Below are 21485 nucleotides of genomic sequence, written 5' to 3' on the forward strand. Positions count from 1 at the left end.
ATTTCTGTGGATTTAGAACATGAATCTACTGTTCGTTAAAGTAAGTTATAAATAACTGCAATGCTCGCCTTGGAGGCATGTATTCCACAAAGTAACATGACTAGAATGAGAAGATATTCTAGGTACAGAAAATTACCTTTAAGACATATTTCATAGCCTTTCTCTCTCTCATGTGTGTGTGTCTGAGAGAGAGAGATTTCCTTATCTGTTTCTTTTCAAATATCTTTCTTTTTAGTCAGTTGTTCTTACTGTATTGCTAATTAATTCAATGAGTTTTATGATACAGTACATGACAAATACCACACACACACACAAACGTCTGGCATTTTAATTATATATATTAATACTTATAGAATGGTGACTGTGGTTAGGCAGTACTTACATGCAATTCTAGTGTAAATACATTACAGTTATGGTTTTGATAACTTGATAATATGAATAAGTTATCAAAACCATAACTGTAATGTATTTACTTTGTAATTGCATGTAAGTTCTGCCTAACCACAGTCACCATTTTATAAAGTATAAATATGTATAACTGAAATGCCAATCAATTCAAAACAGAACAGCTGAGATGCAGACTAGTGAATAAGAGCTAATGATCAAAATCTATCTACTTGTGCAAGAAGTGTAGCCCTTCTGCATCAGATCAATCTTGTACCACACATATGGGTAAAATTAATCCTAACTGCAACAACAATGAAAATATTGTAATATCAGAGCATATAATGAGAGATAAAAAACAGTTAACACTTTCTTGGGCTTACCTATAGTTGTATTTTCTGAAACAAACACTAGAACAGGGGTGGCCAACCTATGGCCACACGCGGCTCTTCAGACATTAATATGAGGCTCCTTGTCCAGGCACCGACTCCAGGGCTAGAGCTACAGGTGCCAACTTTCCAATGTGCCTGGGGGTGCTCACTGCTTAACGCCTGGCTCTGCCATGGGCCCTGCCCTCACTCCACCCCTTCCCACCCCCTCCTCTGAGCTTGCCGTGCCCTCGCTCCTCCTCCTCCTCTTCCCCCTCCCCCCCAAGCCTCCTGCATGCCACAAAATAGCTGATCAGGAGGTGCAGGGAGGGAGAGGGAGGCGCTGATCGGTGTGGCTGCCAGTGGGCGGGAGATGCTGGCAGTGGGTGGTGGGGAGCTGATGGGGGCCTGCTGACTTATTACTGTGGCTTTTTGGCAATGTACATTGGTAAATTCTGGCTCCTTCTCAGGCTCAGGTTGGCCACCCCTGCACTAGAAGATACATCAGCAGGGGTTCACTGCATCACAAGATTCTATACAAGGTTGTGTAGTACAACTTGTACAATGTTATGCAGTACAGTTCATGATTGTGAAAGAACTATGATATCAAGCAAAGCTTGTAGCAGTGGTAAAATTCACAAGGATCTCAGGGATTTGTGGAAAGAGAAATACAGCTGAACACATTACAAAGAGGACAGAATTGTCAGAAGAAATACTTAACAGCAATGAAGAAAAAAACAGTGAAACATATACTGTAATCACTGAGCTATATTCTCCGCTAGTGGATAGTGGCATAGCTCCAGTGAAGTTAACAGAGCTCTGCCATTTCACACCAGCAAACTATGGGCCCCTTCTTCAAACATGAGATCTCTTCTTCCTCCTTTGTATTGCACCAGACCTACATGTATCACCAACGTGACACCAGTCTGTCCTGACCATATTAATAAAAGTTTTAAGAAATGTCCAAATTTTAGCCAGGACAAAAATTAACACATTTCAAAACAGAAATGTACAAAACTTTCAATAAACTTGTCACAGCCTCCATAAATGCATAGTTTACATTAACGGTGAATGATAAAGGAAAAAAAATAAGTGGAGATCAATTTACGCGCAGGTTGTCCTCAGAGCCCAGATGGTTGGGGACATTTCAGCACAGAAATAAGTTTTAACCAATCTTTTCCTCGGGGTTTACAAAATTAAGAAAAACCTGAGAACATACTATGTAACTAACAGGAATAATAAGAACATATTTTTAAAATATCTTTGTCTTTTATTCTTTTCTATTTAGATTTCATTTTTTATATGTTAATCCTAGTAATTAACACAATGTGTTACACTCATAGTCTTTATTTTGTGTTGTCCAAAATAACCTGAAAACAAGTCTAGACATCAAAAATAGCCATGCAAGGGGAAATCCCACAATTCTGAAGCATATGATTAACACTTGCAATAATCTTATCAATCTACTGTACCACTCTTTTAGAGCCACTTCTTTGCAATGGTTCCCCAAGGCACTTTGCAAATACATTAAAATAGACAGAGCTCAGACATTTAAGAATAAACCAGGTTACACAAATTAGATTTTCACTTCAGTTTAGATTGAAATCTGTAGCACACTAGCATCCCTCATTGTAATATACACATGTAGTAGATTTACAGAATACTTAAAAATACACCTTATAACTACACTAAACATCTAAAAGAAAAGGAGTACTTGTGGCACCTTAGAGACTAACCAATTTATTTGAGCATAAGCTTTCATGAGCTACAGCTCACTTCATCTTATGCTCAAATAAATTGGTTAGTCTCTAAGGTGCCACAAGTACTCCTTTTCTTTTTGCGAATACAGACTAACACAGACTAACACGGCTGTTACTCTGAAAACTAAACATCTAGGGTCAAATCCTGTTGTTCTAATTCAGTATTACTCAGACACCTCTGAAGAAGAATTCCAATTAGATGAACTCTTGGTTCTACTGAAGTCAATGGGAGCTCTGCCATTGGACTTCAACCGAGCCACGAATTGCCAATTGTCTTCAGTGAGCATTCTGCCACAGGAAGGACTGAGTTAAAATCTTCAGGATTTGGACCATGGAAATTTGTTAAAAAGGATCACAGACCAGTAAATAGAGGGAATTTCATATCTGACCATTATAACAACTAAAAGCTTGTGACCAGAAAAATTTACCTCAGTAGTTAAGAATTGCCCAAAAAACCTCTACTACGACTCAACCTTTAGAAGAAAAGGTACAAAGCCATAAAGGTAAGGTAACTACGTAATGCCTCAGGAAGTAAGGTGGGTTATAGTAAAGCAAATACAAAATGTCTTTGGGGGCGAATGCAAGGATCAAAGTACTGGGGATGCATCATTTTAGTACAAACTGAGGCTGCAGCATTCTTCAGAAGTTGTAAATCTGCACAGAACTTATCTGTAAGGCATAAAATATAAGACATTGAAATAATAAAGGAGGCTAAAAGTGACCAAAGCAAATTTTACCTGACAACTGCATACTGAGCTTAGCACACAGTGTGCATGTGCACACTCGCTTACCCAGCCATACAGAAACATTTACTATTCTACTGAACAATATTGAATAAATAATAATAAATAATATTCAGAATGCTGTGTCTTTAACACAAGGCACTGATTGTGCTTTAAAATCAGTAATGAATAAAACATCTTGATATCCCTGTGATGTGGGCATATATTACCACCCTGATTTTACACCTGGGGAAACTATAGTACTTCGGTGTCACACAGGAAGTGTGTGGCAGAACTGGGAAAAGAACCAAGATTTCTTCACTCCAGCCTGTGCTTCGACCACAAGACTACCTTTCCTGGCCTATTTAGGCCATTCCCACCCAAAGCTGCCATCAGCAGAGATGGGCAGTAATGTTATGCCGGGCATAGGACCCCTGAACTCTTGTGAAAGAAACCACCCAAAAACTATTGTAGACACTCGATAGATCTCACACACTTGAGACAGCAGGGTTCTTCACTGGAATCTATAGCTACAGTTATATGACACCCAGAAAAATGGCTCTGCAGATAACCCGAGTGTTCTTATATTGAAAGACTAAGCAAGAGAGACAGTTCCAAAAATAATAGCTGTGACCACTGAAACAAGTACAAAAACCTCCCAAATGTGGCTACAGTAAGGAGGGGATGCTCTCTAAATAAGTGTGATAAGAATTCTGTAATTTGATGCATTGCAACGTTTATGAAATTTTCCCATTTATATCCAGAATAAGCTACTGGTTTTATTATTTATTTATGTATTCATTTATTTTAAGTCTCAACAATGAATAGCTCAGTGGTTTGAGCATTGGCCTGCTAAACCCAGGGTTGTGAGTTCAATCCTTGAGGGGGCCATTTAGGGATCTGGGGCAATCATTGGGGACTGGTCCTGCTTTGAGCAGGGCGTTGGACTAGATGACCTCCTGAGGTCCCTTCCTACCCTGACATTCTATGATTCTAAGTAGGCTCGGAATAAAAAGGAGAAAAGCTATGATGCTGTGTCATATTAAAACGTGGGAGTAAATATGAAACCAACAACTGCCGTGCTTTCTGGAAATGTTGAGAGTGATGTAGTGGCATAAAACATTTTGACAAAACTGTGCCTTTCCAGACAGAAAGTAAAGCTGTTATATGGTTACAAAGGACTGTATTGCAGAGGGAGACCCATTTATTGGAGCAATCACTGCTGGACATGGCACTACACCTTTGGAGGATGTTTATTATGAGTCACACATGCTATAAGATATAGATCATAAATCTTTTACTGTAATCTTTAAAGACTTGGAATGGCACATTATACTGTCTTCAGAAACTCAGGCTAAAACTATAGAGATATTTCTTCGCTTTGGTATATACAATACTATACATCCATCTGTAAAACACTTAATTGCTGCAGATACCCTTTTCGGTAGTAAACACATACCAATACCATAACACTGTGGGAAATTATTTTGAAATCCACAGGCACCTCACTCTTTTCAAACAGAAGTAGCAGTTTATTGACACAAGCAGCAAAGAAAGATTCTGCAACAGATAAGTACAGCAGTGTACCCATAGCTAAGCCTAAACCTGACTGAAAGTAAGCCTACACTTTTGAACTTAGTTTTCAGTATTTAGGAAAGTATTTTTAAAGAAAAAGAGCAGTCTAACTTAGATAAAGAATTATCTTTTTGTTTTGTTTTCTTATACAGGGCCTTTCACAATCCTCAGAGCCCTTTCTAGAATTAAACTATACAGGGATCATTTCACTCCAGCCACCACATTTCTCTTATAGCTATAGTGTAGAGCCATAGGTCTTGATTCTGATCTCACACCAATGTTAAAACCAGCGTAAGTGATATCAGAATCAAATCAAAATACCATACTGATCCACCAGACCAAATTCTAATCCCATTGACAAGGGCTGCAAATTTGGAGTAATTCCATTTGTTTCAACTGAATTGCTCCAGATTTACACCAGCATACATAATAACAAAATTTAGCTTACTGCATGCCAAGGAATAAGGGAACGGAGTGTTTAAAAGTGACACCTGGCAAAAGGACAGATTCAAATAAAGGGGATAACACAATTGGAAATGGTGAGAGCTCATAGGAAACTTGAAATATAACAGCAGAAGATCAGGACTGATTTATTCCATTTGGAAAGAAACAATTACCTTTTGATTGTGACTTGTATCCCAAGGCAGCCTTCTTGAATGATCCATCGGCAAGCCAAGTTATCTTGCATGCTAACATAATTTTTTCAAGGGCAGAGTGTATCTACAGTTATGGATACTGACAAGAGGCCCTGATTTTGTAGTCAAGAATTGTAACTGTCTCCCTAAACACACAAATTCTAACACATGACAACAAGCCTTTATTTCAAAAGTTCTTTGGGCAGCCTGAAAAAGGAACAAAGCTACTTAAAAGATTCTTCAGAAAGGCCATGGACAATAAACAGGTTTCTCATAAACATACAAAAGAGCAGAACTTCAGAGTTCTTATTTGCCTGCAGAACTTGCAAATTATAAATTATAGTTGAATATAGGCCTAAAGAGGAGGTTCAACAAAAGGTCAAAGCTGAGAGCCTGGAGAGACAGGAGCAAAGTTATGATAGACTCTCAGCCACTTCACTCCAAAAGTTAGATGGCCCATTTGGTTAAAGTTCTGGGCTTTCACATATGGCAACTTGAGTTCAAATTCTCCCTCTAACCTCTATTACAATATACTGTCACACATATCCATGCCATAAAACCATGATCAATTTCACACTTATTTTCAGTAGAAGCCCAGGACCAGGACAAGTGGAGTGTTGCAGGAAATAAAAATGGAATGCAATACAAAGTCATAATGGGTTATGGACAGAAAACACTAAGCATTTTCTTAGAGTTAAAAATAAATAAAGCAACAAATTTCCACCAGGCAACAGTAGATCTGGTATAACCTTATTCAGGCCTTGACTGCAAATTGTTTCCAGTAACAAGAGAGACCCAGAAGACAATATTATGGTTATTCCCATTGCTACAAAAATAAAACAAAAAAAGTGAATGTAACTGAGACAAGCCCTTTGAGAAATGGAGAGGAATGTTGAACATTCAGAGTTTCTCACAATAAGCAGAGTGACGAGGTGGGTTAAAAAATCTGTGAACTTGCGTAAATATGCTCATTTGTTATCTGAAAAAGAATAACTGGCACAGGAAAAAGGCACTCCTTTAAGAACAGAGGAAACTAATATCTTTACCAAAAGGGGAAACACAGGAAGGAAGGAATGTTAAGAAGCCACTAGATGGCTCTCTTCCCTGTCTTATGCGATGCATTCAAAAAACTCCAGTTAAGCGTTTCCTTTTTAAACTTCTTATTTCAACGGCTTATAACTCGGCGGCAAAATTCACCACAGGCAAAAACGTGCCATAAAGGGTCTCATTCTAACAGAGATGTTTTTCTGCCCCAAATCCTTCCTGCCCTCCCCAAAGCACAATAAAAACAATTGTTGAAGTTTGAAATGGAGGGGGCGATGTTCTTCACCAGATACAGCTGTGATTTGGTGCAATGGTGAACAATGAAAAACTGATGTCTGGAAACTGAGCAGACCAAGATATAATACATTTTGGTGGGGAGGGATGTGGGAGTGTGAGAGGAAGAAGGAAACCATCCAATAGAATAACCTTTAAAAAGAGGCTATTGCTCATGCACAGTAAGGCTTTTTCAGTGAAATTTCACAAGGGTTTTAAGTACATATTTAAATACTTTTGCCCTTCACGGATCATTTCCACAGGAAGGATAAATCAGAGGTCCCCAAACTGTGGGGTGTGCCTTGAACATTCAGGAGTGGGGGAGGCCAGCCCCCACGGGGAGTGAGGAAGGAGTGCCACCCAGCCCTGCTCTGCTCCAAGCTCGGCTCCTGGCCCCAGCATCAGCCCCAGCCCCTGGCCATGACTCCACTCCCGGCCTGGGCTTGACAGCCCCAGCCCCACCCCAGGCTGCAGCCTCCTGGCCATGGCTCTGCTCCCAGTCTGGCTGCATCCCTGTCCCCACCCTTGGCCCCCAGCTGCGGCTCCATTTCCGGCCCCAGACCCAGCCTTGGCCCATTTGCCTCTGTCCTAGCTCCCCTGCCCCCGCTCCCCCCCCCCCCCTCCAAGCTGTGGGCCTATTCCTGGCCTCAGCTCCTGGGGGAGGCGGTGGACAAAGATGGGGAGGGCACGACTGTAAAAATTTTGGGGACCACGGGGGTAAATATTCAACAGATTTTTGTCATGAAATATGTTGCATCAATAAAAAACATGCAAGTGTGCACAGTTCCAAAGTTCCTGCAGAATCCATTGCTAGCTCAGAATTCCAGCACCCGTCTCTGGACTCATTCACTGCTCAAGGAATGTATTTACCCATTTCATTACACTTCCGAGTGGGAATGGAGCCCCTGTTTTCAGGGTCTGTTCCGAAATGGTGCTGAGTAGAACTTGGTGCCTTTTGAAATGAAACTCTGCCTCCAAAGGGTAAAAAAATCTATGGATGGCAGTGTGATAAAAGGGACATCTGCTCCTCACTCCTGCCATTTTTTCCTGGGCCTTATGTTTGTCACAACAGAACAGAAAGTGATCTAGGGTAGCCCTGAGTGACTTGGGTTGTGATGACATTGTATTTAAAAGACTCAGGACAATCAGAGTTAAAACTTTGGCATTATTTGTACAAATCCAAATGGATCCTTTAAAATTATATTGTATAGCTTAATAGTACTGAATTGTTCAAACATCCCCTGCAGTTTGGAGAAATACTCATTGTATCCTGTAGCAACATCACAGCAAAGCAGAGAATGTACCTGAGCATGCCTTTACCATAACACAAACTGTGCACCCACCAACATTTGTTTTAATCAAGATCAGGCACTCATCTTGAGACATCTAAGCTGATTTTTCAGATACTTAGCATTTATATAGCACTTCATATGTTCAACACACTGTAAGACTGAAACCAATTAATCTTCACAACACTCCTGGGGGTTAAGTGGGTAAATACTAGGTCTTCATCTTACAGATGCCCAGTGAACTGAAACAGATTGTTCTGCAAGGCCTCCAACAGTGAGTCAGTGGCAGCAGGATTCAAATTTGGGGGTTCCCGGCTTCCAACTCAGTGCTCATTCTGCCACATCACCATGGCCAGATTTCCAATTAGGCACAGTAGGCAGGTGCCTTGGGGTGCCAGCGTTCCAGGGGTGCCTAAAACCTAAACGTGGGTTCAAAGTTTCATTTTTTATGGAAAACACGAAGGTCAGCTCTAGGCAAGGAGTCACTGAAGATGCTGTGTCTGCGGGCACACAAGATGTAAATCCGGCCCTGCACATCACATTGACTTACTGCCAGAGGTGCTGAGCCTGCACATTTCCCATTGAATTCAGCCAAAGTGAATGTGAACTTCCTGTTTGGTGCGTGGGAAAGTGACTTTGATACCATATCCCTAGCCAGCTTCTCCTGCCCTCCTAAGCCTCATAACTGATTACTTTCTTTGCCCAGTCTTTTTGCTGCTGCCTTACTGAGCTGGAACCTCTGATCAGATCCCCCAACCTGCCCCTCACCGTTCCAGCTGTTTCCTCTCAGATCCTCAGATCTACTCCACACTCCATCCTCTTCACACCTTGTGCTGGTTCCTCCAGAGCCCTCACACATCCTATACAACTTCCTCTACCTGTGACTTGGGGGGAGAAAGAGGAAGCAAGATTTTAAAAATAAATTGTTTTCAAGTCCTTATCGCCGTGCTGTCCTTACTAACATTAAGATGCTAGTCCAGCTTCAGAGCCCACACTGTGCTTGCTCTTACTGAATGATAGAAAGTGCTGTGTGTGGCAGACAGCAGCCTCAGTAAAGCAGCAGGACACCACAATGGTAGGAATTAAATACTTTAGACCAGATTCTGGTCTCAGGTACACCAGAATAAATTTGCAGTAATCCCCCACAGGTCAGGGGAGTTATTCTGGAGTTACTCCAGCTTACCTGGAGTTCAGAATCTGGCCCTTGGTTTTTCAAAATCATCTGCTCTCCAGGCCACAGTGAGGAATGGAACAGCCGGGCAAAGGGGGAGAGGAGCGGGAGGAATGGGTCATTTTATTAGTAAAATATATTTCTAGCGTAGTCACACTGTTCTTTTTGTAACAATTGAATCTCTATATTTATTTGCCTTCCCATACAGATATATGTGTATATAGATATTTTCATTCCACTATGCCCATTAGAAGTAAGGTTTTTTAAAAAATTATTGTGGAAAAGAAAAAAAAAACCCTCTAAATCATCCCCACCTCTGGATTTCCTATGAATCCCTTCTTCTCTGTGTCTATCTTTCAGGCGCTGACCTTACAAACACTTATCTCCATGTTAAACTCTACACATGTGATTAGCCCCCACTCAAGCCAAGAGGACTAACTCGTGGGAGTAAAGTAATGCACATGCATAAGGGTGTGTCTATGCTACTGTGGATACCACCGTAAAGCTGTAGTGTAGATGTTTCCTACATCAACTGAACAGGGTTTTCCATTAATGTTAGTAATCCATCTCTCCAAGAGGTAGTAGCTAGGTCAACAGAAGAATTCTTCTATCCACCTACCTTAGTCTACAGTGGGGCTTAGGTTGACCAGTGTCACACAGTGAGTGAAATTTTTCCCAGCACTGAGCAATATGATTAGGACAAACAAGCCTGCAGGTTTGCAGGATTAGAGCCTGAAGCCCTGATCCTGCCAACAGTTGTGTTTGTGCTTTTCTTTACTACTGTGGGAAGCCAATGGAACTACTCAATAGCATGTGCATAAGAGCTGGCCAGATCAGGACCTTAGACTGTAAGCTTTCCAGGGCAGAGCGCAGTGTTGGAACTAACTAAACATCATCATCATCGACTAGTGTAACACTGACAAAGCCAAATAATATATCAGATACTCAAGTCCTGGAATATTGCATTTGGAAATCATAATCTGATCATTTACCTCTGTGAAAATCTTAGATTGTAAAGTTTTCAGGCCAGGAACGGAATTTTCTCACAAAAAAGTGATGTCAGTGCTTGTGGATACTACCAAATATAAATAATAAATAAAATTTAAAAATCAGTATCCTCTATATACTTGCTTCTTCAAAACATTCATTATATGGCTTAGGAGAATGGAAGTAGAATGTAGAGCTTTTCACTGTTAAATCACTGGCATATTTGCAAATTTAGTTATTTTTATGTACAAAACAACACATTAGCACCTACCTAAATGCTCTGGGTGCCCTGCCATTGCTTAATAACACACACAAAGAATAACCCCAGGTCACCCTCATCTGCAGTAATTGTCTTCTCTACTGGGACTGCCAATAATACTGCCAGAAGTGCCATATGTGAAGATAAAAGAAAAGGAGTACTTGTGGCACCTTAGAGACTAACCAATTTATTTGAGCATGAGCTTTCGTGAGCTACAGCTCACTTCATCAGATGTGATGATGATGATCACGAAAGCTCATGCTCAAATAAATTGGTTAGTCTCTAAGGTGCCACAAGTACTCCTTTTCTTTTTGCGAATACAGACTAACACGGCTGTTCCTCTGAAACCTGTCAATATGTGAAGATAGTTTCTGTGATGAAGATACCTTGTCTGCCAGGAACTGGACTGAAATTACTAACTCATTTCACACAAGTCACCAGATAGCATGTGGAATAGTAATGAGTTTCAGATGTTTCTGACCTGAGCTAGATTCATACCAGTGATTTAGAGGTGAAAGCCTCCACATCTGTGCTATTTCTTCCTGAGTCACCTGAATCCCCAGATTGTGCTAATGTTAGGTGCTTGATTGATAACCTTGGAAATCAAAGTAATTTCTTTGTGCACAGAATAGCTGTAGCTCAGGCACTCCTAGCTTCCCCACAATGCCTCTTCCCAGGTGAGAATTTCCCTATCCACTCAGGGTTGTTTGTTTGTTTGTTTTTTTACCAGCATGCCAGCTGGGATCCCAATCTACATGGTCATTTCTATAATGGGCCTGATTCTTATTTACACTAGGCCATTTTACACCACTGTGGCAGTGTAAAGGGACCTTAATGTGATTGTAATAGTAATGAATCTCATTTTAAGGCCCCTTTGTAGTGACAGAATGGTGTAAAGAAGCCTTAGTGTAAATGAGAATCTGACCAAATGTGGGGTAGGAGCTCACATTTTCAAGTAGAGCTAGGTGAAACCAGTCAGCTTCAGTGTTCACAGGTTCCAGCAAACCTTTCCGGTGTGTGTGATCTATCTGGTTTCATAACTCCCTGGTTTCATATTGAGTTTTGGGGCTTCTAGAAACCTAAAAACCTCAGAGAAAAATGGCAAGTTGTACTGTTTTTTCAACAAGAATTGCATGTTTAGTTGATTGCGTAAGAAAACTCTAGCAATCAGACTTCCTGGTTTCAGGCAAACCTTTCCCCTAATCTTCTTTCCGCTGTTCCTCTCTAATCTAGACAGGAAAAAAGTACATGGAAGGTTTGTACCTATCTTAATAAGTTTGTTGAGCCCAAAACTGAACTTGCCTGGCTCCAAGTTGTGCTAGAACAGTGTTAATTTTGATCCATGCTACAAGAAGCAGGAAGAAACTATCTTGTATTTCAAACTACTGTTTCTTTTGCTGTTTCTGACTACTTGACTGACAATGTTTTATTTTATAAAATGTTTCATAGGCATTTCCTCACAGGAATTAGCACATCAACATCAGTAATGCCATCTTTCCAAAGTTTTGCATATTTTAACAAAAGTTTTGTGCAGTATTAAACGGGTGAAAAAGTAGATGCTGCAGCATGTAATATTGGTAAAAGTAATACTGTTAAAATTGCACCTAGATTAATGTATCTCACTGTATTTCCCTTAAAAAATTAAGTATGTTCTTTGAAATGAGTAGGAATATAACTATATGAAACCTCTCTGTTAAAATCTGGATTCAAGCAAGTATTCATTTTATATGACTCTACAGATACAAATAGTACATCACTCTTGGCAGGTTAGAAAGGGAGCATACAAGCATTATCTCATTCAACTGCAGATCAATGCCATGGCTGCAACTATAAAATCCTAGCCAAATTGTACAGTAACTACGATTATTATCAATCACTTTTAGCTCTGCAGTAGCACAGAAGAGAGGAAAGATACTGCGATAGGCTCTCTGCTGAGTACATTTTATGAATACACTCAGTTGTCTTCCATAGCATTATACACCCTTTGCTTCAAATAGCTGCTTTCATCTTGCCAATGATAAAAATAAAGACCCAGACTGAAACAGTGCACTAAATATGACAGGAAACAGCAAGTTTTTTCTTCTCTTAGATTCTGGAAATTACAAAAAAAAAAAAAAAAAGATATGTGGGTGTGTACATACATATACATATATTTTACATTTCTTTTATTAGAAATGTATCTGACTGGCACTTTCTATGATCACCCAATATCTTTCTGCTTTGTTTTACTAATTATCTGGCTACTGCTCTACTTAACTGGAAGATATCAAAGAACAAAATCAAGGGCCTGATTCTCTGCTGTATTACTCCAGATTTAGGCTGGTATAGCTCCACAGAAATCAACAGAGCTACACTAGAGTAAAAGCAGAGCCCCAAGAGGTTCCTGTAGTTTATCTGATTTTGACATGTAATTTCCAGAGGCACGAGTCAGACTGCATGCTTAGGCACCGTTGTTCAGCTCTTAGCCTCATTAGCAATTGTATGTCATTTAGATCTATGAAAATACCCGCCATCAGAGCCTAGTCTTCTGGCTGCTCGTACAAAAAAAACCTGCCAGTCTGCTCCATTGTTCACAGAGAAAGTATGATCCAGTGAATAGGGGACAGGATTTGGAATCAGGAGACGCGGGTTCTACTGCCAGCACAACTGCTTCTTTTCTCATTACCAACTTTTTTTTTTTAATTTCACCCTCTCTCAACCTCTACATTCCTCCCTTATCAACATATTCATTTTGGCTGCCCATTAAACTCATTGAGCTCAGGGTGCTATCAGGGGACTGGTTGCAACTCCCTGAGTCTCAGCCACATGGATGTAGTACAAGTTAAAAGTTGGTTTTTTTGTTTTTTTTTTGGGGGGGGGGCAGTTTTAACTAATAACCTGATGAAAGGTGTGTCAGGGACCTTATGCCAAAAAAGAACTGGGCACAGCTGAGCCTAGCTCCATCTTTACATCCCATCTCTTTCTATACTATGTCCCCTCCCTGCCCTTAGAATCATAGAATAGAATCATAGAATATCAGGGTTGGAAGGGACCCCAGAAGGTCATCTAGTCCAACCCCCTGCTCGAAGCAGGACCAATTCCCAGTTAAATCATCCCAGCCAGGGCTTTGTCAAGCCTGACCTTAAAAACCTCTAAGGAAGGAGATTCTACCACCTCCCTAGGTAACGCATTCCAGTGTTTCACCACCCTCTTAGTGAAAAAGTTTTTCCTAATATCCAACCTAAACCTCCCCCACTGCAACTTGAGACCATTACTCCTCGTTCTGTCATCTGCTACCATTGAGAACAGTCTAGAACCATCCTCTTTGGAACCCCCTCTCAGGTAGTTGAAAGCAGCTATCAAATCCCCCCTCATTCTTCTCTTCTGCAGACTAAACAATCCCAGCTCCCTCAGCCTCTCCTCATAAGTCATGTGTTCTAGACCCCTAATCATTTTTGTTGCCCTTCGCTGGACTCTCTCCAATTTATCCACATCCTTCTTGTAGTGTGGGGCCCAAAACTGGACACAGTACTCCAGATGAGGCCTCACCAATGTCGAATAGAGGGGAACGATCACGTCCCTCGATCTGCTCGCTATGCCCCTACTTATACATCCCAAAATGCCATTGGCCTTCTTGGCAACAAGGGCACACTGCTGACTCATATCCAGCTTCTCGTCCACTGTCACCCCTAGGTCCTTTTCCGCAGAACTGCTGCCTAGCCATTCGGTCCCTAGTCTGTAGCTGTGCATTGGATTCTTATATATATTCTTATATATATACCCTTATATTGAGGAGGGGGATTTCCAGCGTAGGAGCTGGGAGAGCACACCATCAGCTTTATACCAGTGGAAATTCCCCCATAGAGTGAAGAAATTCTCAGTGAAGATCTCCAACCAATTCGGATTCATTTTCCAGTAATAACAATAATTCACTGAACTAACAATATTTCACAAGATTATTTCAGCATAATGCTCCTCACCTAATCTACCTAGGCACTGACACTGAGCTCATTACTCGTGTAACTGAGCAGCTTACTAGACCCATATTGCATCCTCATGCAGTATGCACACTTCCACAGGCAGAATTTATCCAACTCATTAATCAACATATGATTTAACTATATTGTAGCTGTTGTGGATTCAGTTTCTAGACAGATTCAGGGACAAGCTGTGCATTTTGGATCCATATCTAAACTTTCCCAAAGACTGAGGAATATTCATGTCCCAACATTTACGGTAAGTCTACACTACAAAATTAAGTTGACGTAGGTTACATCAATGTATCACTTGCACTGATTTAACTGTCAATGTGGGACACTGTGGGATGGCTTCTGAAAAGCAGAAACAGTCAACATAAGCAATGCAGTGTGTACACTGATACTGCGTTGACCTAAGTGTTACCCCTCTCGGGGAGGTGGAGTTATTAAGTTGGTGTAGTGGGTGAGTTACATCGGTGGGAGCCACATTTTGGTGCAGACACTTACAGAGCTAGGTCAACGTAATTTGCCTTATGTTGACTTAACTCTGTACTGTAGACCTGGCCATAGTTTGAGCCCATGGATACAGCACGGATTGGAACCTGGGATCTAATCCTGTTGCAGCCATTAACCTGCTGAGTGACCTTGGGCAAATCATTTGATCTCTGTTTCCTTTTCCACCCTTTCGCTGTCTCACCTATTTAGACTGTAAAGTCATCAGAGCCGGGTCTGTCTCTCACCAGGTGTTTGTACAGAATTTAGCACGAGACCTTGATCTTAGATGGGCCTCTGGGTTAGGGTTGCCAACTTTCTGATTGCAGAAAACCAAACACTCTTACCCCACTCTATGCCCCGCCCCTTTCTCCAATGCACTGCCTCCCTCTTATGCCATCCCCCTTCCCTCGGTCGCTCACTCTCCCCCACACTCACTCATTTTCACCAGGCTACGGCGGGGGGGGGGGGGGGGGGGGTTGGAGGGGTGCGGGCTCCGGCCAGGCAGCATTTACCTCAGGCAGCTCCCAGAAGCTGCCGGCATGTCTGGCTCCTAGGCAGAGGCATGGCCAGGTGGTTCCACACACTGCCCCCACCTGCAGGGGCTACCCCTGCAGCTCCCATTGGCTGTGGTTCCCAGTCAATGGGAGCTGCAGAGCCAGTGCTTGGAGCAGGGGCAGCACACGGAGCTCCCAGGCTGCCCCTGTGCCTAGGGGCTGTAGGGACATGCCGGCCGCTTCCAGGCGCTGCGTGGAGCCAGGGCAGGCAGGGAGCCTGCCTCAACCCTGCTGCACTGCTGACCAGACTTTTAACAGCCCAGTCAGCAGTGCTGACTGGAGCAACCAAAGTCCCTTTTCGACTGGGTGTTCTGGTCTAAAACTGGACACACGGCAACTCTACTCTGGGTACTATTATAATAATAAATGGCAGTACAATATTTTACCACTACAGCTTTCCACTGTAGAAATTAACTTGGTCCAAAATGTTCCAATCTTTTATTCTAGCAATGATCCCAAACCAAAACCCCAGATCTGAACAGCTGCCACCTTGAACCTTCCAGCTAGTGCCCATCTCTTATTCCTGTCTGTTTATGAATTAGCTACATACAATCATATATTAATTATGACTCTGATATAGGCAAATTTCCTTAATCTGAGATTAGACTATACGTCTAAGTAAAATCATATTTTTTTTAAGCAGGAATGCTCTATCCTATCTAACTCAATCTGTTGAGCTAGAAACCAAACTGTAATTCAGAAAGTTTCCAATCCTAGTAAAATTAGATCTTTTAGAACATATTAAAATAGATACAATGAATTAATTTGATTAAACCCATTCTGCCAATAAGGAAGAGTGTGCTCTTTGATTTTTATATGTGCAGTTGAGTGAAGCCTTAAGCACCAAAGGGACCAGCAAAAAAAAAAAAAAAAAAAAAGACCTAGCAGAAGTGAAATTTAGTTGAACAAATTTGTACTGGAAACCCTTAGAATATTTAAAAGTGATCGATCACTTGAGACAAGAAGTTGCATAATGGCAGGTGGCCCTAAGTGAAGGTTTTTCCATATTCACTGGACTCCATTACAATAATCAACATTTTCCACATGCCACAGGTTTTCCATTTCCTTAGAACAGGAAATCAATGTGGTATCCAAAATAGCACTAAATTGTAAGGCAGGTAACTATTGGTAGATAGCAAGATTTAATGGCAACCACTGTATCAAAATACGATCAAATCGTAGCCTCTCCATTTGCCAGCCATTACAGACCAGGGGCTTTCAGTTTCAGTGACACCAGCTATACTACATATCCTACTTTTCTTTCTTTCTTTCTTTCTTTCTTTCTTTCTTTCTTTCAACTATTGTAAACTCTTTGGGGGAAGGGATTGCCTCTTCCTCAGTGTCTGCACAGTGCACTGTAAGCCTCCTTCTGAAACCTTCTCTGAGGGGGATCAATACTTACTTACACAGTAGCCCCATGGACTTAAATTGATTTCATCGGGACCAAGAACAAACTCACCATGTGTAAGAGTAGCAAAGGAAGATGTTAAGGAGGTATCATAGCCAGGCCCAGGGTATGCCAAAATCATTCCACCTCAGACTCCAGGTTAGGGCAACTTTACTAAGACAGCTTTACTAAGGCCTTGTCTACACTACAGTTTTGTCAGCAAAAGGCAACTTTTGCCAACAAAACAGTGGAGGTGTACACACTACAAAGTTACTTTTGGCGGCAAAACTTGGTATTTTGCCATCAAAATAGAGCCTCGCCGAAAGGCATATTTTACTTTTTGTGGCAAAGTTAAAGCGACAGAGCATCAGTGCAGACGCTGCCGTTCGTTATGTCGACATAACTGGCCTCCCCCAGTATCCCACAATGCCCGCTGTGACCCTCTGCTCACTGTTTTGAATTTGGCTGCCCTGCAGGCATGTGCCCCTCCTCTTTCAAAAGCTCCAGGAAGCTTTGACATTCCTCAGCAGGGAGAGCTCACAGAGCTGCTGAGGATGCCACTCACAGGCACCAGCTTCCTCCGGGGTTGCTCAACCCCTGCTCTGGCCCAGGCCCTGCCCCTACTCCACCCCTTTCCCCAAGCCCCCACCCCCACGCCGCCTCTTCCGCCCCCGCCCTGCCTCTTTCCGCCCAGTTCCACCCCCTCCCGCAAGCACACCCTGTCCCCGCTCCTCCCTCTCCCCCCCAGCACCCCCTGCACGCCACTGATCAGCTGATCCTCCGTGGTGGGCGGGAGGCACTGGGGAGGGAGAGGGAGGAGCTGGCTACAGGTGGGTGCTAAGCAGCCACTCATTTTTTCCCCCTGGATGCACCAGCCCTGGAGCACCCATGGAGTCGCCGCCTATGATGCCGCTTGCAGTAGCTGAGGCGGCTGTGGGGAATCAGAACCATTCATGTGTAATGTTGCTCTCGCTGGCAGGCAGGCAGGCAGAGCAGGCTGCTGCTGGCGAGAGGAGAGAGGAAGACTGCTCAAGCTGCTGTCGAAAGTTAAAGAGACAGCATGCCAATACGCTCTCCCCTAAAACACATGCTTCCCCAACACACACGCTGTCTGTCTCTCCTGCCACAAACACACACCCTGTCACACACTCTGCCCCGCCCCACTTCAGTTGAAAAGTGGCTGACAATCTACTAGGATACCCATGGAATGATGTGACTGAGAAACCTGCATCATGTGACACTGCACCTGCCCCATGAGGCATTGCAAACCCTTCCCAAAGCAGCCTGCAACGAGTTGCACAATGCACTTCTCTCTGTGTCAAAACGAGAGCTGCTAGTATGGATGCACTCTGGCAACACTAGAAGCACAGTATTGACAGGCAACAGTGGTTTAATTAAAGCGGCATAACTTTTGTAGACAAAACTCTGTCGAGTACACATAGCCTAAAGATAAATAACACCAACAGAGAAAACTGGGAGAGAGAAACAGAACTTATCCTCTGACAAATAGTTGAGAGCTGAAAAGAAGACAGTTGCCTGCTCCCCTAATTTAAATTGCTACCCTGAAAATAACTGCCCAGAAACTGTGATATATCCAGTTTGCAGAACACGATTCTACAAGTAAGGTGTCAAACCACCTCCGGTGAAATTCTGTGCTGCATCCTCAGCGCTGCACCACCAAACTCCCAGCCCAGGGGGAGGGGAGCTTTGGTAGCTTTAAGCCACCTTTGCAACATCCCAACACTGGTCTCTTCTGAGGGATGGAATAGCCAGCGTTGGAGAGCCTGTCTAAGTTACAGCAGCCTCCCCACGCTTCCCTATGGACTTCAGCTTTGCCTCCGAATCGCCACATTCTGTGCTGCATTCTGTAGCCCCACCTCACATGCTACTCCTATCTCTGGCATGCCCCCTATGCCTGAGCTTGCAAAGCAATCGTTGCAAGACAGCCTCACAATGCTTCCGTTACACTCCCAGAGCAGGGTGCTCTTTCAAACTGGAGCATCTTGTTAAAACTTTTGTCAGAATTCAACACAGAGAGAGATTGAGACAGAGCTTGCACAAGCCCCACTGCTGAAGTGTCTTCTGGGGCCACCAAATTCTGCTGCAACATACCAGGCTCACTAGAGTTTTGCCATTCTGACCTCTTCCGTATAATTCCAAACCTTAAAGGAAAATATAGCCCCGCCATTCCATCCGGTTCTTACAACAAAAACAGTATACATTTATACTAACATACATATCATAATGTAGGAGTGCTTCAGCTACTCTTGGAGAAAACCTGGCTGGAACAGAGACTTTAAGGGCCCCTTTATGCCATATAGACACTATTGTCTGGTGTTACCAGGCCATAGCAGGGGTGAGGATTTCACCCCTAGTCTCTTTAGAAGTCCCTTCCCGCAAGCCTAACAGTTTGATCATCAGGGAGCCACGCTAGAAAAATGGACCTTGGAACAGGCTATCTGGGAATACTGGAAACAAGCTCGAGCTTGTCTATGGTATTCTTAAAAGAACAGCACACAATGCTCCGCTGAGTCCCTGGGACCCACCACTATTATTTTTACACCCTAATACTTAGTTTTCTACAAGGCTTTTCATACTAGGAGGAAACTTTCCTTGATCCTCATGGGCCACCAAGCAAAGCATTTACTTTAGTAGGGATTATTTAATCATACCATTTGAGTGCATCATGCTTTACACACAAATAAAAATGGCACATCCCTGTCTTTAGAGTTGCCATATAAATAAGACTTTTTGAACCAGATCCCCCGCTGGTGTAAAATAGCATAACTGTTTTAACTTCAGTGGAATTGTGCTAATTTACACCAGTTGAGGATCTGTCCCAACAAGGCAATCATTAGCAATCAACAAAGAGTGGAGGAGGTGGCATGGGGAGGAGAAGTTTTTCAGCTGTGGAAGATCATGAAACATGATTATTTTTATTTAATTCTTGCTTCTAAGAGCACCTCTGTTGATTCAATATCCACGCTATTCATAGTCCTAGAAGACTTCCATGGTACAATCAATTGTACAATTCCTGGGCAGAGAGTACGTAGTGATAAGACATACAGGACACTCTAAAGACTATTATCCAGGTTGCAGAGTGTCCACAAAATGTACTTGCAGTTTTGGCTTCTACATCTACCACTGCCTCAGTGGAAAGTGTTCTTGAAAAATTTGATCATCCATATAAAGAAAGCATTTCCTCTGCTGTCTCTATTAGTTATCATCACAAAGAGCACACCTACTGAGCCCTTATGCCTCTTGATGGAGAACGGAACTCCTCCTTTGGGGGAGCAACAAGCAACAGAGGGAAGGCACAGACATTGTGCTCATATAATTGGTGTCTATCTGCTCTCTACCTATCATGTCAATAAATGAGATGTAATTTTCTGCTCGTGTCGATTTCAGCCAAGTCATCAAAATTAATTAATTTTTGCTGCAGTAGAAATTTCTGTCTGAGAAATTTTAAAGTGTACAAATAATGACAGTAGGAATCATGCCCCTAAACTCTTAAAGAGGACATATCCAAGATGCTACCACCAATATCAAAAGACTGAATGACATAAGTGCATCCAAGGGTGCCCTGGAGCCAAAGCACTTGGGCATTATTATTGCAACCAGTTATGAGTCTACCAAGCAGAGGGATTACATTTGCGCCATTCACTTTATAATGGTGAATCCAAAGTCCGACAAAGGTGATGTGATTGTGATACAACAACCTATTAATGCTAACTGACAAGGGAGTGCTGTGATTCTGGTATGTACAGTCTATGTCACCAAAGAATACCATGTGAGGTCACAAACGAAAGCTGGCATCACACAGGTCATTAATATTGTTGTGAAATGTATATACAGATATTAGCAAAAAGAAAAGGAGGACTTGTGGCACCTTAGAGACTAACAAATTTATTTGAGCATAAACTTTTATGAGATACAGCTCACTTCATTGGATGCATTCAGTGGAAAATACAGTGGGGAGATTTATATACATAGAGAACATGAAACAATGGGTGTTACCATACATACTGTAACAAGACAGTGATCACTTAAGGTGAGCTATTACCAGCAGGAAAGTGGGGGGGAACCTTTTGTAGTGATAATCAAGGTGGGCCATTTCCAGCAGTTGACAAGAACGTCTGAGGAACAGTGGGGGATGGAGGGGGTGAATAAACATGGGGAAATAGTTTTACTTTGTGTAATGACCCATCCACTCCCAGTCTCTATTCAAGCCTAAGTTAATTGTATCCAGTTTGCAAATTAATTCCAATTCAACAGTCTCTCGAAGTTTTTCTGTTGAAGAATTGCCACTTTTAGGTCTGTAATCGAGTAACCAAAGAGATTGAAGTGTTCTCTGACTGGTTTTTGAATGTTATAATTCTTGACATCTGATTTGTGTCCATTTTTTCTTTTATGTAGAGACTGACCAGTTTGACCAATGTACATGGCCAAGGGGCATTGCTGGCACATGATGGCATATATCACATTGGTAGATGTGCAGGTGAACGAGCCTCTGATAGTGTGGCTGATGTGATTAGGCCCTATGATGGTGTCCCCTGAATAGATATGTGGACACAGTTGGCAACGGGCTTTGTTGCAAGGATAGATTCTGGGGTTAGTGGTTCTGTT

The 21485-nt window shown here is 42.3% G+C and overlaps 1 protein-coding gene across 1 annotated transcript in view; it reads right to left on the reverse strand.

Moving 5' to 3' along the window:
• Positions 1-21485, reverse strand: part of THEMIS (thymocyte selection associated) — a 112818-nt gene that overhangs the window by 24798 nt on the left and 66535 nt on the right. The window lies entirely within an intron of this gene.

Source organism: Lepidochelys kempii, chromosome 3, assembly GCF_965140265.1.
Source record: "Lepidochelys kempii isolate rLepKem1 chromosome 3, rLepKem1.hap2, whole genome shotgun sequence".
NCBI classification, from domain to species: Eukaryota; Metazoa; Chordata; order Testudines; family Cheloniidae; genus Lepidochelys; species Lepidochelys kempii.